The 26,687-nt window shown below is 45.4% G+C and overlaps 1 protein-coding gene across 2 annotated transcripts in view; it reads left to right on the top strand.

The window, feature by feature from the left end:
* The first annotated feature begins 20,965 nt into the window (after nucleotides 1-20,965).
* The window catches only part of PLEKHG3 (pleckstrin homology and RhoGEF domain containing G3), a 105,625-nt gene continuing 99,903 nt past the window's right edge, over nucleotides 20,966-26,687 (top strand). The window contains exon 1 of one of the 2 annotated variants that reach the window (XM_044271662.1): nucleotides 20,966-21,229. The gene's annotated coding sequence lies outside the window, so the exon portion shown is untranslated. The other variant, XM_044271664.1, reaches the window with a different exon arrangement.

The raw sequence follows: 26,687 nt of genomic DNA, 5'->3' as shown, positions 1-26,687 counted from the left end.
CGTGTGAATGGACCCTAACAGTGTTAATCACGCTAGCACTTGAACCCCATTGCCAAGTTGATGCCCACGCACTCAAAGTGTCCAAGTCAGTTTATAATTTATGGACATCTTTCATAGACTGCACAGTACTACGTAGTTTAGTGTCATCTGGAAAACTAGAAATGGTGCTATTAATCCCATCGTCTATCATTGATAAATAAATGAAATAATAGGGGACCCAGCACTGAACCTTGGGGTACACCAGTTTTCAAAGTGGTTATCGTGGCTTGGATCCACACAGAGGGAGCAGCAGCCGTGATTCTACACTGCATGTGGGATGCCATTGTTTGAAGGACATATATCCATGTATATTTGATGTGCATGTTTGCTTCATTACTTTGGTGAGCACTTAGATTATCTTAGGTGGCATCACCCTTTAGGTTTGTTTACACTCTTTCAGCAATAACTGAACTGAGTTCTTTGAGAACAATTTGATGTTATACATCCTTGTTGACGCTTATCTTATTTAACTTAGCTTGGACCATATCTGCAGTTACGGTAGTCAATTAAGAATATTACTGGATGTACTAACAGCCCTGGCACCATCGATATCAGCTGCTTTCAGCTCCTATATACAAAGCTAAAAAAAATAAAAATGTGTAACTCTGCCTCTTCCTTATTTTCAGTGACCATTCCCCATTTACCATTATTTAGGGGACCTAGCTGCCCTGACCTTGGTTTTATAGCATTTATATTTACATGTTGGTTTATAGTGTATTCATTCCAATAAACTTTTCTAATTGAAAATGATGGTGAATATTTGCTATACTTTGGATGTTGTTTAACACCTTTAACCCCACCCAAATCCTGCTATACATGCCAAATCCCACGAGTTCATTTTGTGCCCCACAAACAGTAATGATACGTCTTTTCACAGTAAAGATGCCCCCTTAGGCATTGTTCACATTTCCATTGGTCAGACGCATGCTGTTTGCATTTTCCAAAGATAGTACACGTACCCATTGATTTTAACACATAGTGCCCACAGTATGCAGTATATAGTATAACACCCTCTTGACACCTTTTTTTAGATGCAATCTTCACAATAAACTCCATAAAACTTCTGCACCAACACTCCTGCTGGAGAGAAAGGACCTGTGATGATGTAATCACAATGTGACTAGTAACATCATATGTTACTGTAAACATGTTGATGATGTCATGAGAGGTCCTTTTACCTATGAGAATAACAGCTCTCCTTCCTGGTAATGGGTGTTTTGAGCAGGGATGGACACCACAGAAACTTCAGGCCCAGGGCTACTGACCCAAATGCCCCTATTATAATTCGCCAGTGCCTACAAACCACTGATGGCAGAGGAATAATGGTGTAGCAGGAGCTGAAGCTCCATGCTTCATCACTAGGGCCAATTCCAGTTTTTCTGCTGCCTGAGGTAAAAATTGAAATGCCCCCGTGCCCCCACGCAAATTCTCATTTCCTCCCCCAGTCCTACTACTAAATACATATTTGGATAAACATTACATACAGCACTTCCAAATACACAGGATAATACACCACCACATACTTCTTACTTCCAGTAATGTCTCTTCTGGTGTAGACGTTCTCTTTTCTCATCTTCTCCATTTGGACCAGACCGCTATGATTAATTATTTAAGCCGTGTTTCGTCTCTGCAAAGTTTGCCACACAGACATCTTCGGTTCCTCATTTTTCCATCATCCTCACCCTCCTAGTGATCCAACCATGTTACGCTGCTATAAACCCAAATCCTATGCCTGCTGTACTTCCTAATGCCCCGAAATACTACACTGCAAAAATAATACCATACAAATAGTTCCCCCCATAGTAATAGTGCTCCCCCATCCTTACCAATTATCTCCCAGAGTGAGATAATAGTGCCCCCAATAGTGATAAAGCTCCTTAAAAGTGCCCCATTAGTAGTAGTGCCTTCTGTGTCGTGTCTAATAATAATAATGCCGCACAGTACCCCCAGTAAATAATAATGCAGTTACAGTGCCCTCAGTATTTACAAACCCCCCTCTGAAGTGCCCCTTGTAGTTATAATGCCCGTCCTGTAGTTCCCCCAGTATTTTTATTGCCCAGCTGTAGTGTCCTCGGTATTTATAATCACTCCCTCTGTAATACCCCTAGTATTTATAATCTGAGGAAGGCGATGGAACACCTTTGAAAATGCATTGATGCAATACAATGTTTTCATGATATTCTGTGCTCCTCAAGCTCACTTTTTCTTGAACTCCAGGGATTCTGTGGACCTCTGTTGTGTGGTGTTGCGGTTACCTACACTTGATCCCAGCTTCTAAGAGTTGTGCCTGTGTTTGCTCACCTCAATTTGGTGGGTTTGAATGCTTACCAATCTCCTCAAGTCTTTACTGTTGTGGAATTTCACCATGTGAACTCCTTTCTAGACAGTATTTATAATAATGGCTCCTGGTATTTATGGTCTCCTCTGTAGCACCCCCAGTACTGTAGTGCCTTCAGTATTTATAATGAACCCTCACTGTAGTAACCCTAATATTTAGTGTGTCCGTCCTCCTCTATAGTGCCCCCAGTATTTATAATGCCCCCGACAGTGCCCCCCAGTAATTAGCATGGCCAGCCCCTCTGTAGCGCCCCCAGTATTTATCACTACCCTCTCTCTGTAATGCTGCTAGTACTTAGCATGGCCATTCCTTTCTCTAGTGCCCCCAGTAGTTATTATTCCCCCCTCTCTCCGTAGGGCCTCAGTACTTAGCATGGCCATTCCTTTCTCTAGTGCCCCCAGTAGTTATTATTCCCCCCTCTCTCCGTAGGGCCTCAGTATTTAGTATGGCCACTCCCTCTATAGTGACCCCAGTAGTTATTATTCCCCCCTCTCTCCGTAGGGCCTCAGTATTTAGCATGGCCATTCCTTTCTCTAGTGCCCCCAGTAGTTATTATTCCCCCCTCTCTCCGTAGGGCCTCAGTATTTAGTATGGCCACTCCCTCTATAGTGACCCCAGTAGTTATTATTCCCCCCTCTCTCCGTAGGGCCTCAGTATTTAGTATGGCCACTCCCTCTATAGTGACCCCAGTAGTTATTATTCCCCCCTCTCTCCGTATGGCCTCAGTATTTAGTATGGCCACTCCCTCTATAGTGACCCCAGTAGTTATTATTCCCCCCTCTCTCCGTAGGGCCTCAGTATTTAGTATGGCCACTCCCTCTATAGTGACCCCAGTAGTTATTATTCCCCCCTCTCTCCGTATGGCCTCAGTATTTAGTATGGCCACTCCCTCTATAGTGACCCCAGTAGTTATTATTCCCCCCTCTCTCCGTAGGGCCTCAGTATTTAGCATGGCCATTCCTTTCTCTAGTGCCCCCAGTAGTTATTATTCCCCCCTCTCTCCGTAGGGCCTCAGTATTTAATATGGCCACTCCCTCTATAGTGACCCCAGCAGTTAGCATTCCACTTCTGCAGGGCCCCCAGTAGCTATGGAAGAAAAAAACGAAATACTCACCTGATTCCAGCTTCATGCCGCCAATTGCGTTGCAGGCCACAGATCTCATCCTGGCTTCAGCCCAAGTTGCCAGTGTCCCGGCGCAGGCTGTTGTGATGACATCATCACTTCCGCCTGTGCAGGAACGCTTATCATGTGTAATACTGTGGCAAATACACTGGTTTAGCAGCATCACATTATAGCATCGCCAATTATAGGCTTAGATATGTTGGATATTCTCAAATATCAAAACAGGAGAATACAGCGGCTCACCCTCTCACCGCATGGATAAGGTGCTCACCCTCTGGTCCCACCCTCAGGACCAATCGAACAAGTGAGGTATAAGCAAATATGAAGGGGCACACTCAAAAGGGAAACACCAATTGTAATAATGTACACTTTAATCTTAATATTGTAAAAACATACCCCTAAAATACATATGAAGCATACATAATAAAACACAAAAGCATGAATGGCCTCTGGATCCCACAATATGCTCACATACACCACTCAGCAAGGCCTCTATGGCAAGAGACTCATGTATCAAAAATATCAACCAACATTTAGTCTCTAAATATCCTCTGGCAACGTAGCCGCAATGTCAATGTGTCCCAATCAAATATGTGATAGCACTTTACGCTGGTCCTTTGGTAGAACTTGGCACTGTAGCCACAGTGTAGCTGAGCCGCCGTCACACTCTCAACAGCGATGTGACTGAGCCGCCGTAACACTGCAACAGCGATGTGACTGAGCCGCCGTAACACTGCAACAGCGATGTGACTGAGCCGCCGTAACACTGCAACAGCGATGTGACTGAGCCGCCGTAACACTGCAACAGCGATGTGACTGAGCCGCCGTAACACTGCAACAGCGATGTGACTGAGCCGCCGTAACACTGCAACAGCGATGTGACTGAGCCGCCGTAACACTGCAACAGCGATGTGACTGAGCCGCCGTAACACTGCAACAGCGATGTGACTGAGCCGCAGTAATACTTCAACAGCGATGTGTCTAAGGACCTTAGTGAAAACTGATATTTGTGTCTTTTTCAAAACTTTTGGCCACGACTGTGTATACTTGGGGCACATACATATATATATATATATGTGTGTGCCCCAAGTATACACAGTCGTGGCCAAAAGTTTTGAAAATTACACAAATATCAGTTTTCACAAAGTTTGCTGCTAAACTGCTTTTAGATCTTTGTTTCAGTTGTTTCTGTGATGAAGTGAAATATAATTACACGCACTTCATACGTTTCAAAGGCTTTTATCGACAATGACATGACATTTATGCAAAGAGTCAGTATTTGCAGTGCTGGCCCTTCTTTTTCAGGACCTCTGCAATTTGACTGGGCATGCTCTCAATCAACTTCTGGGACAATTCCTGAGTGATAGCAACCCATTCTTTCATAATCACTTATTGGAGTTTGTCAGAATTAGTGGGTTTTTGTTTGTCCACCCGCCTCTTGAGGATTGACCACAAGTTCTCAATGGGATTAAGATCTGGGGAGTTTCCAGGCTATGGACCCAAAATGTCAACGTTTTGGTCCCCGAGCCACTTAGTTATCACTTTTGCCTTATGGCACGGTGCTCCATCGTGCTGGAAAATGCATTGTTCTTCACCAAACTGTTGTTGGATTGTTGGAAGAAGTTGCTGTTGGAGGGTGTTTTTGTACCATTCTTTATTCATGGCTGTGTTTTTGGGCAAAATTGTGAGTGAGCCCACTCCCTTGGATGAGAAGCAACCCCACACATGAATGGTCTCCGGATGCTTTACTGTTGGCATGACACAGGACTGATGGTAGCGCTCACCTTTTCGTCTCTGGACAAGCCTTTTTCCTGATGCCCCAAACAATCGGAAAGAGGCTTCATCGGAGAATATGACTTTGCCCCAGTCCTCAGCAGTCCATTCACCATATTTTCTGCAGAAGATCAATTTGTCCCTGATGTTTTTTTTTTTTTAGAGAAGTGGCTTCTTTGCTGCCCTTCTTGACACCAGGCCATAGTCCAAAAGTCTTCGCCTCACTGTGCGTGCAGATGCGCTCACACCTGCCTGCTGCCATTCCTGAGCAAGCTCTGCACTGGTGGCACTCCGATCCCGCAGCTGAATCCTCTTTAGGAGACGATCCTGGCGCTTGCTGGACTTTCTTGGACGCCCTGAAGCCTTCTTAACAAGAATTGAACCTCTTTCCTTGAAGTTCTTGATGATCCTATAAATTGTTGATTGACGTGCAATCTTAGTAGCCACAATATCCTTGCCTGTGAAGCCATTTTTATGCAACACAATGATGGCTGCACGCGTTTCTTTGCAGGTGACCATGGTTAACGATGGAAAAACAATGATTTCAAGCATCACCCTCCTTTTAAAAGGTCAAGTCTGCCATTTTAACCCAATCAGCCTGACATAATGATCTCCAGCCTTGTGCTCGTCAACATTATCACCTGAAATGATCTCAGCAGGTCCTTTAATGACAGCAATGAAATGCAGTGGAAAGTTTTTTGGGGGATTAAGTTAATTTTCATGGCAAAGAAGGACTATGCAATTCATCTGATCACTCTTCAGAACATTCTGGAGTATATGCAAAAAACTTAAGCAGCAACTTTTCCAATTTCCAATATTTATGTAATTCTAAAAACTCTTGGCCACGACTGTATATAGATACACTGAACAAAAATATTAATGCAACAATTTTGGTTTTGCTCTCATTTTGCATGAGCTGAACTCAAAGATCTGAAACATTTTCTACATATACAAAAGACCCATTACTCTCAAATATTGTTCACAAATCTGTCTAAATCTGTGTTAGTGAGCACTTCTCCTTTGCCGAGATAATCCATCTCACCTCACAGGTGTGGCATATCAAGGTGCTGATTAGACAGCATGAATATTGCACAGGTGTGCCTTAGACTTCCCACAATAAAAGGCCAATCTGAAATGTGCACAGTTTTGCCAGTCAGTATCTGGTGTGCACCACATCTCCGTCACATAGAGTTGATCAGGTTGTTGATTGTGGCTTGTGGATTGTTGGTCCACTCCTCTTCAATAGCTGTGCGAAGTTGCAGAATATTGGCAGGAACTGGAACACGCTGTCGTATACGCCGATCCAGAGCATCCCAAACATGCTCAATGGGTGACATGTCCGGTGAGTATGCTGGCCATGCAAGAACTGGGATGTTTTCAGCTTCCAGGAATTGTGTACAGATCCTTGCAATATGGGGCAGTGCATTATCATGCTGCAATATGAGGTGATGGACGTGGATGAACGGCACAACGATGGGCCTCAGGATCTCGTCACGGTATCTCTGTGCATTCAAAATGCCATCAATAAAATGCACCTGTGTTCGTTGTCCATAACACACGCCTGCCCATACCATAACCCCACCGCCACCATGTGCCACTCAATCCACGACATTGACGTCAACAAACCTCTCACTCACACAACTCCACACACACTGTCTGCCATTTGTCCTGAACAGTGAAAACCATGACTCATCCATGAACAGAACGCCTCTCCAACATGCCACACACCATCGAAAGTAAGCATTTGCCCACTCAAGTCGGACTGCAGTCAGGTCTAGACCCCGATGAGGACAACGAGCATGCAGATGAGCTTGCCTGAGAGGTTTCTGACAGTTTGTGCAGAAAGTCTTTGCTTATGCCGGGTGGCTGGTCTCAGACGATCATGGAGGCGACCATGCTGGATGTGGAGATCCTGGGCTGGTGTAGTTACACGTGGTCTGCGGTTGTGAGGCCGGTTGGATGTACTGCCAAATTCTCTGAAAAGCCTTTGGAGACAACTTATGGTAGAGAAATGAACATTCATTGCGTGGGCACACAACAGCTCTGGTAGACATTCCTGCAGTCAGCATGACAATTGCACGCTCCCTCAAATGTTGCGACATCTGTGGCATTGTGCTGTGTGATCAAACTGCACATTTCAGAGTGGCCTTTTATTGTGGGCAGTCTAAGGCACTCCTGTGCAATATTCATGCTGTCTAATCAGCACTTTGATATGCCACACCTGTGAGGTGGGAAAGGAGAAGTGCTCACTAACACAGATTTAGACAGATTTGTGAACAATATTTGTGAGCAATGGGTCTTTTGTGTATGTAGGAAATGTTTCAGATCTTTGAGTTCGGCTCATGCAAAATGGGAGCAAAACCGAAAATGTTGCGTTTATATTTTTGTTCAGTGTATATATGTTTATAATGTGGCCAAATCATGCCCCCAATCACGGTGCCCCACCCAGCCTAATCTACCTGCATTCTCCTGCAGGGGTGAAGTGACACCAGATGACTGGACAATTATGTCCAGCTTTGGTCACTTCAAAAGGCATGGGATCAATGAGATCCTTTTTTAAACATCTCCATTCCCCTGCCTCTGTTTGTTACATACCTCGGTGCGATAATTACAGCACCTGGGGTATGCAGGCGCTTCACAGGTGGGAGGTTCGAAGCATTCCCCCACTTGGAAGCGCGCTGCTCATTCCTCTGAAGGCGCGTGCAGGGACGCGCGGACTGGTTCGGCGATGTGATATTGCCATGCCGGCCCACATGTCCTTGCCTGTAGCGTGCGCGCAAGCGCTGCCGGATTTGAATCTGGCGGCACTGCACTTTTCAGTTGAGCCATGCAGCCCGGACAAGAGAATCATCCCCCAGGAGAACGAGCAGTACATTGCGAAGATCATCCCCTACAGACGAGCTGGAATAAGTATAATTTAACCCTTTGTTTGCCTATTCCCTATACCACCAAAGTCCTAATCAACCCTTTACCCACTGCCACCAATATCCCATTAACCCCTGCTGTACCCCTGAATCCCATTCACCCCCCTTGCATTAACCCCTAATCTCCTGCAATAGCCCCATTCATTTCCTGTATTAACCCTTTACTGGGTTAATCCCAACAGTTACCCCTTCACCTATCCCCAGCAGAATCCTTGCTGGGATTGTGTTTTAACCCCTTATTTACCCTGTAGGGACAGAATGTCTAGCCAGGTTGGGTGGGCTGCTAATTTACAATTTACCTGTGTGCAAGGTAGGTAGATTTGGGGAGGAATTGTGTATTGTATTGTGTAGTGTAGTTAGGATTGTGTTTATTGTAGTGCTATTACTGTACTGTGGTGCGTGTGTCTATAGGTATATATATTTATAACCATTGATATATAAATATATATAGCGTAATAATAGACTGTAGACTTGTGATTGTTAATAAATTCCTTTATTGTTCAATATACAGTTTATGGCCATTTGTAGTCGCTGCTGTAACATAGTGCATGTAGTTCTGGAAAAAGGTAGAGCAACAAGGTAGTATGTATTCAGTTTTTCTAGTATAAATAGGCGGAGTCATCAATAGATGGCTCACGCCAATTTATGAATATTAATTATTAGTATTGACCCAAAATATGAATAATTAATATTTCCTTTAACACCAGCGCTGCCCAAGTACAGCTCTGGTCTGGAAGGGGTTCTCCAGAAATTTCATACAGGTGGGCTATACTCGGGATAGGTCCTCAATATTAGAACAGCAGGACGCAAACACCCGGCACCACCGTCGATTAGCTGTTTGAGGAAGCCGAAGCTTAACATGCCACGAGATATCCATTGGATTCACTTGAACGGGACTGAGCTGCACCTAGTCCACTTGACCGATGAACGTGATGTCACATGGCCTAGGAAGAGGCCTCAGCGCTCATGGATTGCTTTTCATACAGCCTTTTGGTGGGGTGCTAGATGTCGGACCCTGAGGATAGGCCATCAATAGCAAAATCCTATAAAACCTCTTTAATAGGGATGAGCGAACCCAAGGAAGTTTGGGTTTGCCGGGTTTGGCTGAAGTTCTGGTCAAAGTTTGGGTTCGGGACCTGAACTTGACCCCCAACCCCACTGAAATCAATATGGACCCGAACTTCACTTTATTATTTTCCATTATAGCATGGTGATATCGGAAGAATAATAGCATTCTTAAGACAGAATGCAAAACAATGTGGCCATTTAGGAGTTTAAAAAAACCCTCACTTCATCCACTTGATAGCGCTGCAGCAGCTTCTTCTATCTTCACTGAACAGGACCTGCCAAAGGACCTGCGAAGTGCGCAATGACATCACCACGTGGGAGAGCAAGGTGACGTCATCGCTCTGAAAAATCAACCGAACAACAAACCTGAACTTTAGTGAAAAAGTCCGGGTTCGGGCATCGCGCATCCCTACTCTTTAACAATTCTGGCGCATACACCAGCAGGTTTTGTTATTAAGACTAGCATAAGAAATAAGAAAGCCCAACTTTTTACGCCAGTGTTATATTTCTCCGTCTGTCATAAGATTTGTCTAATTTATGACGAGGTGTGCTCCTCATATTAAATTAGGCGAATCTACGGCAGGCCATGTGCCTGACGATAAAACTGCTCCAGCCCCGTCCTGCCCAACTGCCAAAGACAGAGTATAACCAGCCATGTGACTAAATATTGAGGCACGGCCAGGCAAAAAAAGGGACTTGCGACTATTTTGAATAAATTACCCCTAATAAATTTCCACCATTGGCTCAGTAGCACAATATCAAACATGATAGGCTTAGAGATACTGTATAAGTAGTACTATCTGAATTATCATGGCTTTGGATACCCACTGGTTCAGTCGCATAACATCACACATGATAGGCTTAGGCCTCATTCACACGTCAGTGTTTTGGTTAGTGATTTCCACAAGCGATTGTGAGCCAAAATTAGGAGTGGAGGCTACATAGAGATAATGGGGGAGATTTATCAAACTGGTGTAAAGTGGAAGTGACTTAGTTGCCCATAGCAACCAATCAGATTCCAACTTTGATTTTCCGAAGGATCTCTGAAAAATGAAAGGTGGAATCTGATTGGTTGCTATGGCCAACTAAGCCAGTTTTCCTTTACACTAATTTAATAAATTTCCCCCAAATAATAATAATGGAAAGGGCTGCACCTGTTTTGTGTTTAGACCTGTACCTGGTTTTGGTTCACTGACGCAACGCTGACTGTGTGAATAAGGCTTTAGGGCTCATGCACAGGAAGGTGTGTTCCCCGTGCTCGTATTGTGGCCCGCAAACAGCGGGTCCTCAATATACGCGCACCGGCCATTTCCACTCCCATGACTTGACCGCATCTGCAAACGGCAGGCACTTGGACGGTGCACGTGCATTGCAGACCACAATTTGGGGTCCACAGCACGGGCCACACACATTTGTGTGCATGAGCCCTTAGGCTGGGTTTCCACGTTACTTCTGTGGTACTTTTCAAAAATACATTGCGCATAAAAAAAATTAGATTTTACTGCGATAATTATTATTATTTTTTATTCAGACTGTCTTCACAAGTGGTGGAAATAGCCACCAGAAAATACACAGCACGGACTTCCCCATGTTATCCTACAGGGTTGAAAAGTGTCAGGTGCCAGGCACCCGTTATAAGTAATGTAAGGTGCCCCATGGGATTATAACGAAATGGTACATTCCAAGTTTATGATTTTACTTTGAAGTCTGAAGGGTTAACCGTGCTTAAAGTGCACGTTCCTGTCCGTGTGCGGAGCTGCATTCGGCTCAGCTGACTGGTCTCTAGGTTTCTGGCATAGGTGATATATTGCCCTGGGTTCCTGCCTCAGCAAAGAGTCGGAGAAGGAACCCCCACCTGCCCACCCTCTGGTAATGTAAGGATGCCTTCACACACTGTGGATTTTTTTGCACGACTGCAAATCAGTTCCATTCATTTGAATGGGGTGGCAAACATCTGCAGGCAGGACTTTTGTCTCCACTTCCCCTGAGCGGAAACCTAATGGACCCCATTATAGTCTTTGGCACCCGTTGGCATCACTCGGCTCAGTTATGTGCCGGATGCATCCTTTTCAGCTCTTTTCCACCTATAACAGAGCATAGGAGCGGAAGGCTGAATGCTGACGTGAGCCTCAGGGCTTATGCACACAACCGTATGTATTTTGAGGTCCGCAAAAAAAAAAAAAATATGGATGACGTCCGTTTGACATCCGCATGGAATCGTTTTTTTTTTCCGGATCCATTGTAACAATGCCTATCATTGTCCGCAAAACGGACAAGAATAGGACATGTTCAATCTTTTTTACGGGGCTATGGAACGGACATACGGTTGCGGACAGCACGCGGTGGACGCTTTGAAATGAATGGGTCTGCATCCTATCCACAAGAAAAACGGAGTGCGTATCAGTGTTTTATGGACCGCAATATACATACGGTCGTGTGAATGAGCCCTTAGTCTGAGCTATGATTGTTTTTCAGTTAGGCAGGTTTATATTCACTGGTCTAATTTATTTGCGCATGAAAAAAAGTCGCATCTCCGTCACTTTTCTGTCTCATGTCTCCAGGAATCTGCCACTTTTAATGCAAAAATCGCATTTTTAGAACTGAAAACAGACTATAAAAATTATGCCAGCCCTGGGTGTTTTTGCAACAAATTCAGGCACTTAGAAAGACACACCTACATAAATAGAGGGGAAAAAAGTTGCATAAACTAGAAAACTTCTGAATTAGTCCAAAAAAAAATCTAAATAGTCAAATTAGGTCTCATGCACACGACTGTATGTATTTTGTGGTCCACAAAAAATACAAATAACATACGTGTGCATTCCGTATTTTGCGTAACGGAACAGCTGGCCCCTAACAGAACAGTCCTATCCTTGTCCATAATGTGGACAATAATAGGACATGTTCTACTTTTTTGCAGAATGGAAATACGGACATACGGAAACGGAATGCGCATGGAGTAACTTCCGTTTTTTTTTTTGCTGACCCATTTAAATGAATGGTTTCGTATACAGTACGCAAAAAAAAAAAAAAACACGGAACGGACACAAAAAGAATATACGTTTGTGTGCATAAGGCCTAAGGCGCAAAAGCCACTTAAACAGGAGCAATTTCAGTAGTAAATGCGACAAAAAAAAATAAGGCCTCTTTCACACTTGCGTTGTTGTTTTCCGGTACCGAGATCTGGCAGAGGATCTCAATACCGGCAAAAAACGTTTCCGTTTAGTCCTCATGCATTCAGAATGGAAAGAGATCCGTTCAGGATACATCAGGATGTCTTCCCTTCCGTCAGCATTCCATTTTGTGACCGGACACAAAACTGTTGCAAGCTGCGGTTTCGAGTCCGGTCATTAAATAAATAAAAAAATATACTGATCCGTCATACGGATGCATCATAATCCGCAAAATCAAATGGTATTCGTTTAATTCCGGTATTGAGATCCTTTGCTGGATCTCAATACTGGTCTTTCCAAATGCAACATCTTTCAAGTGCAACTCTTTAAGTGCACAGACTGAATTACCAGAAAGTAATATTATGGATATCACTACCTACTGACCATCACCCAATTCTCTCCTCTCCAGGTATGTCTGCATTGAACCTAAGGGCTGTTTCACACGAGCGGATGCCGTGCGTGGCATCCGCTCCATGAATGACAGCCAAGACCCGATGCGGACAGCAGAAGCACGGAGCATTAACATGACTGATAATGCTCCGTGCCTCTCTGTGACCTCTACTACAAAATCACAGTGACATCTTTATTTCACTGTGATTTCGTAGTAAAGAGGTCACAGAGAGGCACGGAGCATTATCAGTCATGTTACTGCTCCGTACCTCTGCTGTCCGCATCGGGTCTTGGCTGTCATTCACGCAGCGGATGTGACGCACGGCATCCGCTCGTGTGAAACAGCCCTAACTGCTGCACCCAGCTTTTCCAGAGTCTGATATTGTCCACACCGCTCATCTTTCCTTCTTATCCCTGGTATGTCTGCATTGAACCTAACTGCTGCACCCAGCTTTTCCAGAGCCTGATATTGTCCACACCGCTCATCTTTCCTTCTCATCCCTAGTATGTCTGCATTGGACTTTAATGTTTCTTTCCCTGCTGGATTTATTATTTGGTTACATTGACTATTTCACCCCTGTATCTGGTCCTCCCTTGATTAGGCCAAATGTAGCCCCCTCCCCTCTTGGTCACACCTGATTAAACACTGAGTAGTATAAATCTAAGGTCCTAGGTCTTCAAGACGCAACATCTTTCAAGTGAAACTCCTTAAGTGCACATACTGAATTATACCAGAATGGAACCAGAAGGGGACCAAAGGTAATTACAGACATAGTTAATGCCAATAATGTTTCAATCTTTTATCTTACTCTTCCCTCTTTTCCAAAACCTCCTGAAATACCCCCACCTCCATTCACCCAGCAAGGAACTATTCATCTCACACACCTTACCTACCTTCTCATCTGACCGCTTGCACAAACCTGTTTGGCAACATAAAACATTCCTTCCCAAACACACACAGATACCTCCTGCCCTCTCTTATTCTGACCTAACACTTTCTCTGCTTCTCCTTATTGCTGGTGATATCTCTCCAAATCCAGGCCCCCCTCAGCAAATCCCCACTATCACCTCTACGTCCCAGTACAAATCTCTTTCTACAAATTTCTGCAACCCCTTATAGGGTTTCTGTCACCTGAATAATGGGTATTAAGCTGGCTGACATTAGCGATGTGCAAATATCAGCTGAGCATAACTATATTAGCGCCATCTCACTGCCTAAAGCCTTTATTGAGTAAAACTAACGTTTATAATATGCTAATTATCATCTAGGAGCGGGGGGGGGGTTGCACATGCCCTAAGAGGCTCTGTTTGCCCACCTCTTTTCACGCCCCCCTTCTCTTGATTGACAGGGCCAGGCAGCGCTGCTCTCCTCCCGCCGGCCGTGTCTGCAGTGTAAATCTTGCGCCGTTCAGTATTCGGCACAGGCGCAGTGAGGAAAGGACACTGCAGACACAGCCGGCGGGAGGAGAGCAGCGCTGTCTGGCCCTGTCAATCAAGAGAAGGAGGACGTGAAAAAAGGTGGGCAAACTGAGCCTCTTGGAGCAGGTACAACGCCCCCCCCCCTCCCCCTGCTCCTAGGGGCTAATTAGCATACTATAAAAGTTTGTTTTTCTCAATAAAGGCTTTAGGCAGTGAGATGGCGCTAATATAGTTATGCTCAGCTGATATTAGCACATCGCTAATGTCAGCCAGCTTAATACCCATTTTTCAGGTGACAGAAACCCTTTAAAGGGCTTCTGTCACCCCACTAAACTCATTATTATTTTTTTGGGTACTTATAATCCCTATCCTGAAATATAGCTATACATTATGTTATTAATTATTTTCGTTCTGTAGATATGTCAAAAAACATACTTTTATAATATGCTAATTATCTGTCTACCTGCAAGTAGGGCGTCTACTTGCTGGTAGCCTGTGTTGATTCGGCGCTCTGAGATAAGGAGGCTCGCCTTCTCAGCACTCCCTCAGTGTGCCTGCACCGATGATGTCACCGAAAGAGAAGATGTCATCGGCGCAGGCGCACTGAGGGAGTGCTGAGGAGGCGAGCCTCCTTATCTCAAAGCGCCTGCGCCGAATCAACGCAGGCACGCAATTTTTTTAATGCTGACAGGGCCAGCCGGAGGAGGAGATCGCGGCTGGCCCTGTCAATCAACAGGAGGAGGGGCGTTTTTTTGTGGCTGCTACCAGCAAGTAGACACCTGCTCCTACAGCCCAACTCCACTGCCACCCTCCATTATGCTCACTTCATTTGAAGTACACTCTGTTCGCATCTACTCTCTCTCCAACCTCCAAGTAGCTGTCATTTACCCCCCCCAGGGCCAGCCACTATATTTTTTGACCACTTTAACACCTGGCTCCCACACTTTCTTTCTGCCAACATCCCCACTATTATCATGGATGACTTCAACATCTCTATTGACCCCTGCCACTCAGCTGCCTCTAAACTCCTATCACTCTCTTCCTCCTTCGGCCTCTCACAGTGGTCTTTTGCACCCACCCACAGAGATGGTCACACTCTGGATTTTATCTTTACCCGCCTCTGCTCCCTATCTAACCGTTCTAATTCGCCTCTCCCCCTATCCAACCACAACCTACTCACCTTCTCTTCAGTGGTCTCTTCTGCTGTTCCCCTGGTCCACACACTAGCACCCCCCCTGCAGGAACCTTAAACATCTTGACTTTTGCTTGCTTTCTGCCACTCTCTACTATTTGTTCCCTCCAAGACCCAGATGCTGCCACCACCCTGTATAACACCAAAATAACTACAGCTCTGGACTCAGTTGCCCCCTCACAACAAAACCTAAAAAATCAACAGACAACCCTGGCACACCAACCTGACCCAAAAACTCAGACAAGCTTCCAGGGCTGCTGAGCAGTGATGGAAGAAATCCCATTCTAAAGATCATTTCACCGCATACAAGCAATCCCTCCTCACATTCAAATCCTCACTCACTGATGCAAAACAGGCCTACTTCTCATCTCTCATATCTTCTCTGGCCCACAGCCCTAAACAACTTTTTAACACATTTAACTCCCTTCTCCGTCCCCCAGCGCCCCCAGCCTCTCCTCTCAGCTGCGGACTTTGCCGCATACTTCAAACAAAAGATACGGTAGTCAACATCAGAGAAAGCTTCAGTACACAGTCCCCACAGACCCTCTACACAACTGCTCAGTCTTCTCACAAAATCTGCTTCTCTACCATTACAGAAGAAAAACTCTCCACTCTACCCGCCAGATTACATCTCACAACCTGTGCACTTGACCCAATCCCACCTCATCCCTAACCTCACCACAGTGTTTATCCCAGCCCTAACTCATCTCTTCAACCTATCCCTAACCTCTGCTGTCTTCCCCTCTGGTTTTAAACATGCTACCATTACACCCATCCTCAAAAAGCCTTCACTTGTCCACTTATAGCCCCATATCACTTCTTCCATATACCTCAAAGCTACTCGAACATGTCCATTCTGAACTGTCCTCTCACCTCTCCTTCTGCTCCCTCTTTTACCGGCTACAATCTGGCTTCCGACCCCACCACTCGACTGAGACTGCCCTTACCAAAGTCACCAATGACCTACTAACAGCCAAAACCAAAAAACATTACTCTGTCCTCCTTCTCCTTGACCTGTCCTCTGCCTTTGACACTGTCGACCACTCCCTTCTGTTGCAAACTCTCTCATCTCTTGGCATCACTGACCTGGCCCTCTCCTGGATCACATCATACTTCACAGACCGGACATTTAGCGTATCCCACTCTCACACCACCTCCTCGTCTCATTCCCTCTCTGTTGGTGTCCCGCAAGGTTCTGTCCTAGGACCCCTGCTCTTCTCTATCTACACTTTCGGCCTTGGACATCTCATAGTGTCCCATGGCTTTCAGCATCACTTTTATGCTGATGACACACATCTACAGTGGCGTACACAGGGAAGTAAGGGCCCCATATCAAGGATCAAACCAGGCCCCCCCCACAGGACAGAAGGGTTTCCGCCTAAACACTTTTCAATGAACCTTGGGCCATTTCTCCCACTGCCTCATTTACTAAAAATTGTTCCTTTAGAGGGTAAAGTCCAGACCAAGTTTTCAGACCAAGTAGAAGAGGGGATGATCCCAACTGGGCCCCCTCTTGCCCTGGGCCCCATAGCAGTCGCATGGTCTGCCGCTATGGTAGTTACGCCCCTGCACGTCTACCTCTCTGGTCCAGACATCACCAAATTATTATCCAGAATCACACAATGCCTATCTTCCATATCATCCTTCTTCTCCTCTCGCTTTCTAAAACTTTACATGGATAAAACAGAATTCATCCAAACCCTTTCCACCAACTGCCACCTCCAACTCAAAAACATCTCCCGCATCCGCACTTTCCTCAACTTTGAATCTGCAAAAATGCTTGTACATGCCCTCTTCATCTTCCGTCTAGACTACTGCAACATTCTCCTTTTTGGCCTTCCATCTAGCACTCTTGCACCCCTCCAATCTATCCTTCACTCTGCTGCCCGACTAATCCACCTCTCACCCTGTTACTCCTCTGCCTCTCCCCCCTGCCAATCCCTTGACTGGCTCCCCATTGCCCAGCGAATTCAGTTCAAAATACTAACAAATACATACAAGGCCATCCACATGTCCCCTCCCTACATCTCTGAGCTATTTTCCCGATACATCCCCACATGCAATCTCCGATCCTCACAAGAGCTCCTTCTCTCCTCTCACCACTTCTTCCCACAATCACCTCCAAGATTTCTCCCGTGCATCCCCACACTCTAGAACTCGCTACCCCAACATATCAGACTCTTACTTAGGCCTCATGCACACGACCGTTGTGTGCATCCGTGGCCGTTGTGCCGTTTTTTTTTCGCGGACCCATTGACTTTTAATGGGTCCGTGGAAAAATCGGAAAATGCACCGTTTGGCAGCCGCATCCGTGATCCGTGTTTCCTGGCCGTGAAAAAAATATCACCTGTCCTATTTTTTTTCACGGCCAACGGTTCACGGACCCATTCAAGTCAATGGGTCCGTGAAAAATCACGGATGCACACAAGATTGTCATCCGTGTCCGTGATCCGTGTCCGTTTTTTCCTATCATTTCAATGTTAAACTTGACTTAGATTTTTTTTTCATTTTTCATGTCCGTGGATCCTCCAAAAATCAAGGAAGACCCACGGACGAAAAAACGGTCACGGATCACGGACCTACGGACCCCGTTTTTGCGGACCGTGAAAATAAACTGTCGTGTGCATGAGGCCTTACAGTGGAATCCTTCAAAAGAAACCTAAAAACCCACCTCTTCAGACAAGCCAACGACCCTGATGCCTCTATTCCATGACCATCTTCACCCTCACCTATTGTGTTCTTCTCCTATACCATGTACAGGTGAAACGTGAATTTTTTTTATGTCATGCAAAAGTCCATTTATTTCAGCAATTCAAATTAAAAGAATTGCATTAATGCAGCTTAAAAGTAGAGTTTTGTGAAAAGGTTCAATATTCTAGGCTCAAAGTGTCACACTCTAGTCATCTAATTAATCCATACCCCCTGAGCAAAGGGGACCTGAGATTGTGACTTTGGGGTCTCATAAGCTGTAAGCCATAATCATCCAAATTATAACAAATAATAAAGGCTTGAAATATCTCGCTTTGTATATAATGAGTCTATCTCTATATGTTAGTTTCACCTTTCAAGTTGCATTACTGAAATAAAAGAACGATATTCAAATTTTTCGAGTTTCACCTGTAGATTGTAAGCCCTCACGGGCAGTGCCCTCTCTCCTTCTCTACCAGTCTGTAACTCGTCTTGTTTATGCTTAGTGCAATTGTCTGTATTATGTATGTGTGTGTATACCCCTTTTCATATGTACAGCGCTAAGGAATGAATGGCGCTTTAATAATAAATAATAATAATAACAATGCAAGTGTGAAACAGGCCTAAGGGTACTTTCACACTATCGTTTTTCTTTTCCGGTATTGAGTTCCGTCCTAGTGGAATCAGATAAGTTTTATCGTAATGCATTCTGAATGGAGAGCAATCCGTTCAGTATGCATCAGGAAGTCTTCAGTTCAGTCACTGTACGGATTTTGGACGTTTAATAATACCGCAGCATGCTGCGTTATTTTCTGCGTCCAAAATTCCAGAACACTTGCTGGAATGCTGGATTTATTTGACATTGAAATGCATTAATGCTGGATTCGGCCCTAAGTGTTCTGACAAAATTGATCCTGTTTTGCGGTCTGCGCAAGATAAATACCAGATCCATTTTTCCAGATGACAACCGGAGAGATGGATCCGGTATTGCAATACATTTGTGAGGGTGATCCGCATCCGGATCCGTCTACAAATGGTACCAGTTTGCATACAGATTGCCGGCGACGGAACTGCATGCCAGAATCCAGCGACATTAGTGTGAAGGTACCCTTAGACTGTCTATAAAACAGAATTTTTTTAGACTAAAAAGAGGTGCAAACAGTTTAGTAAATGTACCCCATGGTTTTTGTGTGAGTGGTTTCTATGATGTGTTTTAAAATATGCCCCTAGAAATACCAGATAAGGCTACTTTCACACTTGCGGCAGGAGGGATCAGGCTGTTCACCCTGTCGGATCCGTCTTTCCGCTTTTTTGCTGTGCCGCCGCTCCGTCCCTATTGACTATAATGGGGACGGGGGCAGCGCTCTGGCACAGTACGGCAGTGCACGGCGAAAGACAGCCGGACTAAAAGTCCTGCATGTTCGACTTTTTAGTCCGGCGGCCTCTGACCGCGAACTGCTGTACTGTGCCGGTGTGCCGCCCCCGTCCCCATTATAGTCAATAAGGACGGAGCAGCGGACCGGCGGCACGGCAAAACAGCGGAAGGACGGATCCGACAGGGTGAACAGCCTGTCGGATCCGTCCTGCCGCAAGTGTGAACGTAGCCTAAGAACCGGACCCTGAGATTAGATACACAGGCTGTGAGCCGTTTTGAGATACGCCAATGATAATTCAAAACTAAAAGCGAACTTAATTGTTTTTACATAGTGGGCCCTCAAAAATCAATGCCTCTGGTGTAGGGATGAGCGAACTTGTGTTTTCAAGTTCGGCATTCAAGGTTCGGCTTATCTAAGAATTCTGTTATGGATTCCGCTACCACGGACCAGAAGTCCTGAAACCAAAATCCCTACTCTGGTGGGCCCTTTGTATCCCAGGCCTGAAGGTCCTCTCCTCATGTCCTCAGCCGTGTTAGCCCCCCCCCATATCAAAATTTTTAAACAAAACATATGCAGTTGGTTAGATCAATTGTTGTTTGCGTTAGATCTCACAGTTATTTGCAGGGGGGGGGGGGGGGGTAACCCATCATCTGCCCCCCCCTCAAAAAAAATTGACCAAACAATTAGCTATTTTGGAAGATATTTGTTAGATCAACTAGTTGTTTTGTTAGATCTGACATAATTACAGACTTATTAAGTGATTAATGAGGCGGGCTAGCCCCCCCACATGCAATTTTCTGGTAAAATTTGATGCAGACTAATAGGCCTTCGTTAGATCCGGTAAGATCAAGTGGTTTCAACGTTAGATCTCATATAATTACAGAGATATTATGAATATTTGGTATTACATAAGGGGGGGCTAGCCCCCCTATTTAATACTATCTAATATCTGTGTTTTCATGTGAAATATCTCTGTAATTATATGAGATCTAACATTGAAACCACTTGATCTTAGCAGTTCTATTAGCCCGAATGAAATTTTACCAGAAAATTGCATGTGGGGGGGTTAGCCCCCCTCATTAATCACTTAATAAGTCTGTAATTATGTGAGATCTAACAAAACAACTAGTTGATCATACCGGATCTAACAAATATCTTCCAAAATAGCTAATTGTTTGGAATTTTGTTTGATAAGGGGGGCTGATGAAAGGTTAGCCCCCCCTGCAAATAACTGTTAATATCTCTACTTCTGTGTGAGATCTAACCTGATTTAACCAACTGCAATATTGATATGGGGGGGCTAACACGGCTGAGGTCTACTCTTGTGCTGAACCACATTCTGGACTAGTTTTTTCTTCTGACTGTGGCTAATCATTACCAGGGTGCTGCATGAAAAGCACATTGAATCCTTCACTCTCAGAGGTGCCCTTCGCCTGGTTGTGAGGATGAGCTCCAGCACTTGGAAGCTGTTGACTGTCCTTACTGGAAAAAATAACTGAAAATGAAAGCAGTGCGGGATTACTAGAGCCTGAGTCTGAAGCCACCAGCAGGATCTAAGCCCAGAAGACCCCGCCTGATGGGAGTTCCTCAGCTCCTTCTGCCTGGCACAGGGCACCACTTCCTGAAAGCCTCCTGAGATCCCCTGGAGCAGTCTGCTGCTCGTCTGGAATGTGTCTGGATACTTGTCTCTGAGGTGGACGTTTGCCCCTGGGTCAGTTACAACCAGGTAATGTTTCTTATTTGCAGATGGCTGTCCAGTGGTAGCCGGAGTCCTCCTGGCTGTGAGGACCTCACCCTGGAGGTTAATACTGGATCAAGGGCTGGACTACACCTGTCCCTGCGACGTCTGCCACAGTAGCAGGTAATTGGACTGTGTGTTTATGAGGAGACAGGAGTGGGGATTGTGTGTGGGATGGGAGGAGTTGTAGTTGTCAGCCTGGCACAACAGAGAGCTATTATCTGAGCTTGGCATTTGCAAATTGCTGCAGTAGCAGAAGCCGGAGGCAGTTTCTTTCCAGTTTTGTCTGCAGAACATGAAACAGATTTATTTATTTTTTTACTGTGGTTATTAGAAAAGTCACTTCTCTCAACGCCATAAAATTAGTACCATACGTATTTAAATCGCTGACACCGGAGACGTGCAAGGCCTGTCCTGCTCCATGCAGATGTATAGATTGCTGTGCTGCGATCAACCAGGGTATTGTATTCCATCCAGAGCTGTAGAACAATGAGGCTTATTCCCAGTGAATTTTATTGTAATTATACTGAAAAGAGCAACATATTTATCTAACAAGTGACACGTCACTGCTGAAGCCAGTTATTGGCAGCAGTGGTGCAGGTGACCATGTCAGTGCCCCAGACAGAGGATAGATGAGCAGGAGCCAGCATGGCGGGGATAACAAGAGAGTTAGGCTAGGGGCCTCTGTTCCCTGGCTTGTTTACTTCTGGCTGGGGCATAGACCCGGTCACCTACACCACTGCAGCCAATGACTGGCTTCAGCAGTGACGTGTCACTTGGGGGAAAAAGTGGTCATCAGTATTAAAATCTCTGAAAACCCCTTCAAGGTTACCTGCACACAAATGCAGATTTCAATGGAGACACACATGAGCGAGTTCAATGCGAGGAACTCGGTGTGAGGTGCCATTCTGACCTCCGCTCTTCTGACGGAGGAGAATCCTGGAATCTAGTAAATTTAGGGCTCATGCACACGACTATTGGATGTTTTGCAGTCCGAAAATTTCGGATCCGCAAAACACGGATACCGGCTGTGTGTTTCCGTATTTTGCAGAACAGCTGGCCCCTAATAGAACGCTCCTATCCTTGTTCGTAATGCGGACGATAATAGGACATGTTCTACTTTTTTGCAGGAACAGACATACGGAAACGTAATGCACACTGATCATTTCAATTTTTTTACAGCCCTGGAACCACTGATGACCAAAAAACGGAACGGACACAGAATAAAAATATGTTCATGTGCATGAGGCCTAGGGGCTCATGCACAAGACCGTATGTATTTTGTGGTCCTCAAAAAACGGATCCGCAAAAAATACGGATGGCATCCGTGTACATTCCGTATTTTGTGGAACAGAACAGCTGGCCCTTCTTAGAACAGTCCTATCCTTGTCCGTAATGCGGACAATAATAGGACATGTTCTATTTTTTCGCGGAACTGAAATGCAGACATACGGAAATGGAATGCACACGGAACGGACATGGGAAGAAAATAATTTTCTGTGCATGAACCCTAAGGCCTCTTTCACACCGTTTTTTTTTCCGTTTACATTCCGTTTTTTTCCGTTCCGTATACGGAACCATTAATTTCAATGGATCCACAAGAAAAACGGAAGGTACTCCGTATGAATTCCGTATTTCCATTCTGATGGATAGAACATGTCCTATTATTGCCTGCAATTCACGTTCCGTGGCTCTATTCCAGTCAATGGTTCCGCATAAAAAAACGGAATGCATACGGAATGCATTGTATGTCTTCTGTATCCGTTCAGTTTTTGCGGAACCATCTATTAAAAAATTTCTGACCAGCCCAATTTTTCAATGTAGTTACAGTATACTGTATATGCCATGCTTCCGATCCGTAAAAAACTGATCACATACGAAAACCATATGGAAACGGAACGGAAGCAGAACAGAAACTGGCCTTAAACCACACAGCTCTTTTTTCCCCCACTTGGTTTTAGAAGAGTCCTGTCCATATGGATTCCACATCCAGAATTTCCATTGAAAACTGGCAGGAATAAATATTCGGATCAAAAACTATGTTCACGTCAGAAAAAAGCCATCCAAAAAAACCTGATTAGGATTCCACATCAGGATTTTTTCAGCACAGAAAATGCTCCTTTATGAATATACCCTAGGGGACTTAAAGACTTTAAGGCCTCGTTCACACTTCAGTGTTTGGTCAGTGATTTCCATCAGTGATTTGTGAGCCAAAACCAGAAGTGGAGCCTCCACAGACATGAGGTAGAAGGGAAAGATCTGCTCCTGTTCTGTGTTTCGAGTTGCACCTGGTTTTGGCTCACAAATCACTGATGGAAATCACTGACTAAACACTGAAGTGTGAACGAGGCCTAAGGGCTCTTTCACACCTGCGTTTCTTCCGGCATAGAGTTCCGTCGTCGGGGCTCTATGCTGGAAGAATCCTGATCAGTTTTATCCTAATGCATTCTGAATGGAGTGAAATCCGTTCAGGATGCATCAGGATGTCTTCAGTTCCGGACCGGAACGTTTTTTGGCCGGAGAAAATACTGCAGCATGCTGCGCTTTTTGCTCCGGCCAAAAATCATGAACACTTACCGCAAGGCCGGATCCGGAATTAATGCCCATTGAAAGGCATTGATCCGGATCCGGCCTTAAGCTAAACGTTGTTTTGGCGCATTGCCGGATCCGACGTTTAGCTTTTTCTGAATGGTTACCATGGCTGCCGGGACGCTAAAGTCCTGGCAGCCATGGTAAAGTGTAGTGGGGAGCGGGGGAGCAGCATACTTACCGTCCGTGCGGCTCCCCGGGCGCTCCAGAGTGACGTCAGGGCACCCCACGCGCATGGATCACGTGATCAAGTATACCGCTCCCCCGCTCCCCACTACTACTATGGCAACCAGGACTTTAATAGCGTCCTGGCTGCCATAGTAACACTGAATGCATTTTGAAGACGGATCCGTCTTCAAATGCTTTCAGTTCACTTGCGTTTTTCCGGATCCGGCGTGTAATTCCGGCAAGTGGAGTACACGCTGGATCCGGACAACGCAAGTGTGAAAGAGGCCTAAGAGTGTTTTTTTGTTTAAAAAAATCATGCATTTTTTTGGGGAGAGGGGTAACTTTTTTGGGGCTTTTAGAGAAGTATATAGGGGTTGTCCGGTTTCCATTATTGATGACCTATCCTCAGGCAGGGGTACGACTCCCAGCACGCCTAATGATCAGCTATTTGAGTTCTGCATTCCCTTGATGGTTTACCTGCTCGCCATTGACATTGCCGTGGTGAGCAGTGCCATTACAGCTCCTTCCTGTCCCCTTCACTTGAATGGGATGGAGTTTAAAGGGGTCGTCTCACTTCAGCAGATGGTATTTATCATGTAGAGAAGGTTAATACAAGGCACTCACTAATGTATTGTTGTTGTCCATATTGCTTCCTTTGCTGGCTGGATTCATTTTTCCATCACATTACACCCTGCTCGTTTCCACGGTTATGACCACCCTGCAATCCAGCTGAGGTGGATGTGCTTTTACACTATAAGAAAAAGCACCTGCCTCTCTGGTGGCCAAGAACGTGGGAGCTCACATAGACCAGCGCATTTTCCTATAGTGTGCAAGCATGGCCAGCTCTGATGGATTGCAGGGTGCTCGTAACTAGGGATGAGCGAGGGTAACTAGGGATGCATCCGAAGTCGATTTTCATAAAACTTGCTGTCCGCAAAAAACGGAAGCCGCCCGTGTGCGGCCCATTGTAGAAATGCGTATTCTTGTCCGCAAAACGGCCAAGAATAGGACATGTTATATTTTTTTTGCGGGGCTACGGAATGGAGCAACGGATGTGGACATCACACGGAGTGCTGTCCGCATCTTTTGCATCCCCATTGAAGTGAATGCGGGCCGCAATGCACGAACACTGAGAATGGGGCAGCCGCAGCGGATCGCGGACCCATTCACTTTAATGGGTCCGTGATCCGCCCTTTCCGCAAAAATATAGGACATGTTCTATCTTTTTGCGGAATGGAAGTAGTGCTTCCGTAGGGTTCCGTTCGGTGCTTCCGTTTCGCACCATTCCGCATCTCCGGATTTGCAGACCCATTGAAGTGAATGGGTCTGCATCCGTGATGCGGAATGCCCACAGAAGGGCGCCCATGTATTGAGGATCCCCAAATGCGGTCGGCAATGGGCAGCACACATTTGTGTGCAGGAGGCCTAAGCCTAAGGCTACACGACATCTGTCACATGACATTTTGGTGCACCAATGTCGCGCAACAATTTTTATAATGATAGTCTATGGTTTCGCGCTGCGACTGCGACACGACAGTAGCAATAAATCAATCCAAGATAGATTTTCTGCGACTGTGGCGTCGCAGTCACAGCATGTTGCAGTGCGACACCATAGACTATCATTATAAAAATTGTCATGCGACACATGTTGCAGTGTAGTTGTGCCCTATGTCTCGCGTGACATATTGTCGTCTTGTAGTCCTAGCCTTATGGGGGCTTGTTTTTTGCGGGACAAGTTGTAGTTTATAATGGATGCATTTTGAGGTGCACATAACTTACTGATTAACTTTTATTAAAGGGATTCTGTCATGAGATTTGAGCCCTATAAGCTAAACATATGGCCATGTCGGTGCTAATCACATGAATCCTAAACTGCCCTTATTAAACCTGCTTGTGGCTTTATTAGCCCGAAAAACAGGTTTTTATAAGCTGTCACTCACCTACCTAAGGTGCCCAAGGGGTTTTACCCTAAGTTCACACCTGAGCGTTTTACAGCGCGTTCAAACGCGCTGTAAAACGCTCAACACGTGAAAACCAATGCTTCCCTATGGCCCTGGTTCACACTTGAGCTTTTTACAGCGCGTTTGAACGCGCTGTAAAACGCCCGACGCATAAACAAGTTCTTGAGCTTTTTTTGGGGCGTTTGTCGCGCGTTTTGGCCATAGACTCATTGGACAACACTGCAGTCAATCACACAAACGCGCGTTTACTATTGCCAAAAACGCCCATAAAAACGCGCGACAAATACGCGCGTAAAACGGTGTGAACCCAGGGTTACATTAATCCAGGGTGCCCGCCCGCACCCCGCGCTGCCTTCCTCCAGTCCCTCTGCCAGATCCGGCGCCTGCGCACTAGGCTCAGCCTGATGCGCGGCGGACTCCTGGCAGCGGCTTCGTTGAGCGAAGTGCGCATGTGCCGGCCTGAAAATTGTATTTTTATTTTTTTACTTTTTTAATCATTTAAGGACTATAAGGGGACTATAATAGGCGATTTATTTATTTTTTATCACTTCTAAAATACACTAGGAGGGTAATTTATTATCAGATTTAGGCCTCATGCACACAACCGTTGTTTCATTCCGTGTCCGTTTTTCGTGATTTTCTGCGGACCCATTGACTTTCAATGGGTCCATTGAAAACTCAGCTAATGCACCGTTTGTCATCCGCGTCTGTGATCCGTGGTTCCAGTC

The sequence above is a fragment of the Bufo gargarizans genome, chromosome 11 (assembly GCF_014858855.1).
Source record: "Bufo gargarizans isolate SCDJY-AF-19 chromosome 11, ASM1485885v1, whole genome shotgun sequence".
Classification (NCBI taxonomy): domain Eukaryota; kingdom Metazoa; phylum Chordata; class Amphibia; order Anura; family Bufonidae; genus Bufo; species Bufo gargarizans.
Note: the sequence above shows the minus strand (reverse complement) of the source record. Positions and strands in the feature narration are given on the sequence as shown.